A 7,155-nucleotide genomic window follows, 5' to 3' on the forward strand; every position below is an offset into this window, starting at 1 on the left:
CTTATTGTTTAATTTTTTGAGTTCTTTGTACATTCTGGATATTAGGGCTCTATCTAAGGTGTGAGGGGTAAAAATTTGTTCCCAGGATGTAGGCTCTCTATTTACCTCTTTTACTGTTTCTCTTGCTGAGAAAAAACTTTTTAGTTTAAGTAGGTCCCATTTGTTTATTCTTGTTATTAACTCTTGGGCTACGGGCGTTCTATTAAGGAATTTGGAGCCCGACCCCACAATATGTAGATCATAGCCAACTTTTCCTTCTATCAGACGCAGTGTCTCTGTTTTTATATCTAGCTCCTTGATCCATTTTGAGTTAACTTTTGTGGCTGGCGAGAGAAAGGGATTCAATTTCATTTTGTTGCATATGGATTTCCAATTTTCCCAACACCATTTGTTGAAGATGCTATCCTTCCTCCATTGCATGTTTTTAGCCCCTTTATCAAATATAAGATAGTTGTAACTTTGTGGATTAGTCTCTGTGTCCTCTATTCTGTACCATTGGTCCACCTGCCTGTTTTGGTACCAGTACCATGCTGTTTTTGTTACTATTGCTTTGTAGTACAGTTTGAGCTCTGGTATCGCTATACCTCCAGATTCACACTTCCTGCTTAGAATTGCTTTTGCTATTCTGGGTCTTTTGTTTTTCCATATGAATTTCATGATTGCTTTATCTATTTCTACAAGAAATGTCTTTGGGATTCTGATTGGCATCGCATTAAACCTGTAGAGAACTTTGGGTAATATCGCCATTTTGATGATGTTAGTTCTGCCTATCCATGAACAGGGTACATTTTTCCATCTTCTGAGATCTTCTTCTATCTCTCTCTTTAGGGTTCTGTAGTTTTCATTGTATAAATCGATATTAGTCCTTTTCAAATGAATAGTTGGCAAATGTTTTCTCCTGCAGGATGTATTTTCAAGTTATTTTCTTCATTGTATAGAAACTTCATAGTATGATAGAATCCTCTGTGACAAGTTTCTTTTTGTTGACTGTGCTTTTGGCTTCCCCAGTAACCACTTATTTAACTCATGAATCTCAGGTTGGCAATAGACTGGATCATTTGGAAAGTTCTTGATTCATCTGGGCTCTCTCATGCTTATTCAGTTTCTATATTTGAACCTGCTTTTACCAGATAGCCTTATTAGCTAGAGCTCTGGCCAGCTGTCCATTAGGGCAATGTAACAGCAATGACTGGGCTGTAAATTTCTCGGCATCCAAAAAAATAACATAGGTTTGCTTAAGAGATCCTAAAGTATAAGCAGGAGCACATAACTTCTCTTGGGTCCAAGGCTCAGAAAATTCATTTCATCACATTCTGTTGTCCAAAGAGATCAGTGATCCAGCCCAGAGTGAAGACAATGGTAAATGGATTCTATCTCTTGAAGGGAGGAATTATTAAGTCACATTGAAAAGGGTACAGATACAAGGAATTAAATTATTCTCCTCTAGTCAAGTTTTATAAAAAGTTAAAACACACTGTACTGAGTTTTGTATTTCATGCTATCTAAGTTTTCTATTTCATCCTAGTAGTGGACTAACTTTTCTACTCTAAGGAACCAGAAAACATCATTATCCAAAGTACATGTATGAAGACATGAATTGGTGTCAACATACTTTATATACAACCAGAGATATGAAAAGTGGTGCTGTATATGTGTAATAAGAATTGTAATGCATTCTACCGTCATTTATTTAAAAAAAAAATCAAAAAAAGATCAAGCAAAACTACCCTATTTTTTTTTTAAAAAAAAAGAACCAAAAGAATCAATAAAATAAATACACAAGAGTTTTCAGATACTGGAAAAGTGGAACTGCAGGACTGTGATTCCCAAAAGAAAGGACAAATGAAGTGAACTCCACTATCTCTGACTTTCTCCCTGGAGGCATTTACTGGACCCCATTACAAGAAGGAGAGGGGACAATCAGATCACAGTAGTCTTTATTAGATGAGAAAATACAGTTTGGAATGACTGACATGACTGGAATTTGTAAGGAAGAGAAAGGAACAAGCTCTGCCAAGAAGGAGCTCCATAAATCTTCAAGGAGATCAGCTGAACTCTGTAGGTATAGGTCGAGACTCCAAGAGGCTGGACAAAAAGCATCTAGTGGGGACAAAATAACTAACTGCCAAAAAGCTATAAGCTTAATGGTTGCCATAGCTTTTACTGGGTGGGAATTATTAAACACTGAGCAAAGTGGAGAAACCACATTAAACATCTCAGGTGATCAGTAGGGACCCCAGAAAAGTCACCTCAAGGACTCCCAGAATGCAGGCTACTTTAGACCCACTTTAACAAAGTTTTAAAACTCAAAAAACAAAACAAAGGTGTTTTACAGGTAAATTAACTGCCTACCTAAACGAAGCTCAACACTCTTTAAAAGCAGACAAAAGTTAATCCAAACACTCAAGAATGAAAAATATGTATCTAATTCATAATTACTGGACATTTGAAGAAGCAAGAATATGTGACCTATAATCAGAAGAAAAATCAGTAGAACAAATGCTAGAAATATGGAATTATCAGACAAGGACATTAAGTGGATAGTATAGAGGATTTAAAGAAAAACATGCAAATAATCAATTCATTCCAGAGTGGAAAAATAAAATGTATTATGTTAAGAAATTAATGAGTTGCTTAATGGCAAATGAGACCCTGATGACGAAAAAAAAATAAACTTTAAAACTGAGCTGTAGAAACTATCCCAACTGAGCACACAGAGAAATAAAAGTGAAAAAAAAAATAACAGAACTTCAGTAACCAGTCAGTCAACATTAATAGGTCTAACATTTATATGAGTCAATTCCAGAAATATGGAGCAGGAGGTCAGTTCAGAAAAGCAACATTTGAAGAAATAATAACCAAACTTTTTCCAATTTTTCTTAAAGTGATAACCTCACAGATTTAAGGAACTCAACTTTAATCAAGAAAAATATAAAGAAAACCATACTAAGAAACATTATAACCACATTGCTGAGGACTAATATTAAAAATCTTTAAATAAAACAACCATAAGACAAAAGACCTTCAATGAACAAAGGAACCAAGGGATAAATAACTGAAATTTCATCAGAGATAATGAAAACCAGAAAACAATGGGAAAACATCATCACAGTGCTAAAAAGAGGGGAGAAAAACTTGTTAAAATAGACTTTTCTATCTGAACAAATTTTCAAAAATTAAGGCAATATACGACATTTCAAAACAAAAGAGGGAAAGGAGAAAAAGGAGGAAGAGGTGGAGGAGGAATTGGAAAAAATGTGGCTAGAATTCAAGGCACAATGTACTGCACTGGCTTATGAGGTAAGCAGCTGGGGAGAAGTCAACACACTTTGGGACTTCATAAACACACGTCTTTCAGCCTCAAGACTGTTAGACTGTGATGGAAATGATGAAAAATGTTGTGGAACAATATATACTTAATTTTTTTCTTTTGGTATCCATTCTCATGTAGAGATTATTAACACCAAATGATTTGTGTATTCATAATCCCCCATTCCCCCTTCCACCAGTAATAACCTATGAGCTCTGAAATGGAATGGCCCCATACTATTTATTTGATTTATAGTGTTATGTCAATAAATATTTGAACTGACCTGAGACAACTATTAAGGTGAGATTTTGTTTCAAAAACAGCTTTATCTACTCTTTCAAGTAGAAGAAGTAGGCTAAATAAGGGTTGGTCTTTCTGCATTTAGGGTGACACAGCCAGCATGTATAGGTATTGGGGAAAGCAATGCAACTTTACCAAATGAAAAAAAAAGTTAACTTAGTAACCATATTGAAGGATGCTGTCATATGTTCAAATCTATTCACAATAAAACAGCATCTTCCATTACAAATATATAGAATTTTACTTTCAGATATTTAATGATCTCCCTTGAGATCTGAACACATACAAATGGTATCTGATCATGTGACCAACTTCAATAATAATCCTGTTTAGTCTGTTTAGTCAAAATTGATGTTTCCACTTATTTCCATCCAGAGATCCCCTCAGCGTGCTCCCACTATAAATGCCCACTTGTTCAGGCTGTATTTAGAATGGAGCCTAGTTCTATTCTGAGGTCTTTTTCCTAATTTTTCTTGAATGAAATATTTTTGACACTTTCACTCCTCTTCAGCTCTGGTTTTCTTTGATAAGAAGGTCCTCCTCACTTTCCACATATCTCCTATGAAATGGAGGAGAAGCTAAGTTTTCCCTCCCCCGGTGAGAGGTTTTAAGCCTACAGGAATTATTTGTTTTTGTAAAGTATTTTGGTACCACAAATCAGTGCCACATTGAGGCTTGAAACTTCCTGTAGGCAAGAGGCTGAGTAAGGCTGACAGTGATGGCCAAGAAGGATGGGCTGTCTTGAAGGAATACTGCACTGCTCCTCATGGTGTGGCATGGGTGTGGGATTTTATATGAATCTGAGAATGCAGACAGCTTGAGGTCCCAGCAGGGATCTGTTTGAAGGGATACTGTAACCTGAAGAGGAGCTGAACTGGCAAATTCCCAGAAGAGGGAAAGGGATGTCAAACTGAAGACAATATACCTTCCACATCAAGGGCACTGCACATGGTGGGCCCTGGTGGCACTGCAGTGGGTGGGAGCATGAAATGTTGGTGGAGTCACAAGGCAATAGCCCATGGTATGGAGAGAGTTCATTGAACCTCTGCCAGCATGCCTGGAAACCTACCAATTATAGAGGAACATAGCTTGCACTTTGAAATGTCTTGCTCAAAGTTACAGTAGGAGGTTGAGTGACCAACCTGCATGTCCTTGGGCACTGTTCCCCAGCATCCCCCACCTTTCCCATTTGGTAGCTTAGCAACAACACACACATGGGAAAACTGACTCAGTTTGCTTGGGCAAGCTTAAGAGAACAGCTGGGGGCTGGGGTTGTAGCTCAGTAGTGAACTGTGAGGAACTGGGTTTGATCCTCAGGGCAACATAAAAATAAGTAAAGATTGTGTCCATCTACAACTAAAAACAATTTAAAAAGAAAAGATTAAGCCAATCTAGTTGAAAGTGTTCTTTAGGAAGGAAGGGAGGGAGGGAGGAAAAGAAAGCAAGCAGCAGTTCACCAAAGCTTGAGCTCTGGATTCCCCTGTTCTAGCACAGTTCTTTGCTTACTCAGGTAAGCAAGGAACTGTGCTAGAACAGTCACCTGGCCAGCTCCTTAGTCACCTGGCCAGCCCTTGTTTCCAGTCTGAACATACAGGGCAGTGAGGGCAGTACCTCTGCTGGACCTCCCCCTGGTGCTTGCAGTCTTGCTCTGCCTGACACAGGTCGATTGCCACCAGACTCTTCTCTGCTGTAAGTCCCTTGACCTCCAGCCTGATTTTACATTTATACTTCACTGCCCATGTTTGCATCTCTTTGTAGCAGAGTTGTGGAGAGAAGATTCACACCCTTGGCTGACTTTGGTTGCCTCATCCACAATGTGGCAGATAATATCAGATTATTGGCACACTAGGTTCCAGGTACAAAGGAAGGGATTAAGTAGTCCTGAAGTTTCCCAAATAAAGGAGAAATAAGAGACTTATAAGAGTACATTTAACAAAATCCTTGTGTGATGCTTGGATGGGAATATGACTCATGTATTTTAATGTCTCCAACAAATTTTGAGCAAAAAGAAGACGCACTTTTTATGCACATGTAAAATTCAATTAGAAGTCACAGTCATCTCTTCTCCAATGTTTCTGACTCATTGTGGTGACACTTCACTGGCCCTGGGTCCCAATGTATCCATTAGGTCAGGACGAGCCTTCAGGAGTTTTATATTTATTCCACAAATAGTTGGTGTATGCCTAAACATCAAGAATTATGGGCAGTGTACAGCAGGGCAGGAATACAATACAGAAATGACTTCAACAGAGTCCCTTATAGTATAGATGAGGAAACTGAGAAATGTAAAGATTTTGAACAATTTCCCATGGATCTCCTACTTGATCTAACCAAAATAAGAAAGGGGAAAATAAATGGTAGACAGATCCCAGATGAGAGGAAGTAAAAGCCTGATTTGACTGGTCTTGGACTGTCTCTTGCCCTGTTTTCTAGAGATTTGCCTTAAAAGGGCTTACAAAGGAATTATGAGCAACTGGCTTCTCTCTTCCATTCTTCACCAGGCAGGAGAGACTGAAGCCTCCTCCCCACATTGAAAATGCAACCATTTCTTCCAGATATTCTCAGCTGTCTTAGTCTAGCTCAAGCCAACACTGCCCCCTTCTGTCCCTTTCTCTGTTTCCTTTCTTCCTGGTGGCAGCAGAATGTACTTTTCCTGAATTCTAAGCATCAGATGGGAAAAACCCAAGACCTCCTGGCTGTTTTGGTTGTGTCCCAAAAGGGGACAAAGGTCAGCTTCTCTGCAAGGTTCTTTCTGCCCAGGGGAATCCAAGCCACCCTAAAAACTACAATCTCAGATAAGTAGCAAATAACAAAACTCAAAAACTCAGAAATATATTTACACAAGATGAAGCCTCTGATCTAGTCCACATGGGTTCTGAAAATAGACAAAGGGAAAATACCTCTGGTGGTTTATTTAAGGGGATACATCAAAGGCAGGGATGAAGTTTCAAGGGTAGAGTCTTGCTTCATGATGTCCTGCAGTCAGCAGGTTGATTGACATTTTGGCAGATAACACCCATCTCAAGTGTTGTGTGGGCCCAGCAGAGTGGGAAAGAAATTTACATTATCCCTGGGCAACTGACCAGAGTAAATGTCCACTGGTCATTCACAGATGTCTCTATCCATGAGGCTACCATGCCCGGTGACCCACATACAACCCACAAGCAGCTGGTGACAGTTATGAGCTACTAAATTACCTAGATTTAGCCACTTAAAGAAATCTTTGGAGAAAGAAAACGGGAGGGAGGCAGGGAGAGAGATGGAGAGAGAGTGAGAGAGAAAGGAAGGAAAGGAGGAAGGTCAGACCTTTGGATGAAGTTAAGTCCAGTTTACCAGGCTGGTTGGTAGGTATGCTCTGGGGTTGGGGCTAAAACTTCTTGGACAGTCTCTGGTCCTCTATGTTGTGGCAGGATTCTGGCATTTCTCATATTCTGGTATAAAATGCTCTACCAGACTATAGGGTGGTAATATTAGCCAACAAAAGCTTACAGTTAAATCCAATGTGAAACATTATGGGAATCAGTGTCTGATGGAGGACTCAAAAC

This window comes from Ictidomys tridecemlineatus, chromosome 11 (assembly GCF_052094955.1).
Source record: "Ictidomys tridecemlineatus isolate mIctTri1 chromosome 11, mIctTri1.hap1, whole genome shotgun sequence".
Classification (NCBI taxonomy): domain Eukaryota; kingdom Metazoa; phylum Chordata; class Mammalia; order Rodentia; family Sciuridae; genus Ictidomys; species Ictidomys tridecemlineatus.